The sequence below is a fragment of the Gossypium raimondii genome, chromosome 1 (genome assembly GCF_025698545.1).
Source record: "Gossypium raimondii isolate GPD5lz chromosome 1, ASM2569854v1, whole genome shotgun sequence".
NCBI lineage: Eukaryota > Viridiplantae > Streptophyta > Magnoliopsida > Malvales > Malvaceae > Gossypium > Gossypium raimondii.
In genome coordinates this window covers 50,309,379-50,311,119 of record NC_068565.1, presented here as the reverse complement: position 1 = coordinate 50,311,119, position 1,741 = coordinate 50,309,379, and the positions used below count along the sequence as shown (strand labels likewise).

At 29.2% G+C, this 1,741-nt stretch overlaps 1 non-coding gene across 1 annotated transcript; it reads left to right on the top strand.

Moving 5' to 3' along the window:
* The first annotated feature begins 1,212 nt into the window (after nucleotides 1–1,212).
* Nucleotides 1,213–1,293, top strand: TRNAL-AAG (transfer RNA leucine (anticodon AAG)). Its single transcript has one exon. It is a non-coding gene; the product is annotated as a tRNA-Leu (tRNA).
* Nucleotides 1,294–1,741: the final 448 nt, after the last annotated feature.

The following is a 1,741-nucleotide window of genomic DNA, read 5'->3' as shown; positions in this document are numbered from 1 at the left end:
GCCTCCACCGTCCTTCTTTCTTTGTATGATTGAGGACTTTTCCTTGTTGATGTCTTTTATAAGATTATGCTATCTATATATATATATATATTAACATTGTTTCTATTCCTAGGCAAAACGACAATAACCTTAACCTTCTTATATAAAGTAAAGAGAATGGAGTATATGAAACTATGATTCCACGTTATTCTTATTCATTTTTAATAGGAGAATGACAAATATGATTTTTCCTCCTAATTTCTAGCATTTTTAGTTGGATTTGAATTTTTCGAGAGGAAAAGGCTGAAAAAAAAATCGATTTGTCATTCTCCTATTGAAAATGATAAAGATTATGTGGAATAATAGTTTTATACCATTCTTTCTAATAAAGCAAAAGACTTTTTATAAATTATAATTGCCATCCTTGGTTATTTGTTTACAAATTGAACACATATGTACACATAAACCTTGAAATATTTATTCAAACCCTTTATACCTAATACATGTCTATGCATGTATGCATATATGCTGAAATTATTCAAACTTAGATATACGGCAAAGATTATTTAGTAAGAATTCAACTGGAAAACATTAGGTAGATGTAAAATTTTAAAAGTGACTACATGAACCAACTGAATTAAGCATCGGACTTTCATTTAAGAAATAATTATAAATATTGAATCTCGATGATGTGAGATCCAAATCTACTAGATGCGATTATCTAAAGGTGACTACATAAACAAACAAGAATAAATTGAAACACCCTTTATACAAAAATAGATAGATATGAATATGTATGTGTGTTTTAGTTTGACTAATGTTCACTGAACAAGCCAATGAACAGATGTAATTCATGATCATTATGTACCAATATGTGTATGTGTGTGGATGAGAGTTGAGATGAATTTAATGGCCTACATATCTCATCCCCCAACAAAAATGTTGGGCAACAATAGAAATCCAACAAGGAATCTGTTTATAGTCATTGTCACAATTATCTCAATAATGTTTGCAATATGGAACATTGACCATTTGTTTTGAAGGTCAAAAAGGCTAAAAGAAACAGCCCATAAATATCAAATCTAGTAGAGATATTATAGCAATCCAATGTTGGTGGGTTTTGACATCTAGCGGACTCAATTGCACTTAATGAAATAATTTATTTTATGGTCGTTGAATATCATTTTTCATCATAGGGTTTTTATTAATTTTCTGAATTGGTTTCGATATGGAGTTGAGATGGCCGAGTTGGTCTAAGGCGCCAGATTAAGGTTCTGGTCCGAAAGGGCGTGGGTTCAAATCCCACTCTCAACAATTATGTAGTTTTTATTCCCCAATGTTGTTCCAATTTCCAATTTAATCCCCTTACTTTAGAAAATTTGAAAAGTTTGTTTTTTTATTTAGTTTTCAGAATGTCGTCCTTGTACTTTACAAATTATGTAGTTTTTCCCTCAATGTTGGTCCAATTTCCAATTTAATCCCTTTACTTTATGTTAATTAAAAAGTTATTTCTTTTATTTTAAGAGAATTTAGTCCAATTGTTGATAAATCTAAAACTTCGAACTTGCATATAACTTGTTGAACTAAATGTTGGTCTGATTATGAATTCCTATGAAAATTGCAAAGCTAGTTTCTCAACTTTAATTGTCTGAATTTAATCTTATATTTTACAAAATTGAAATTTTAGTCCAATTATTGGTATACTCATAAATTTGAATGATCGATTTTTTTAATTCCTCGCATATAATCTATTGAACTATTA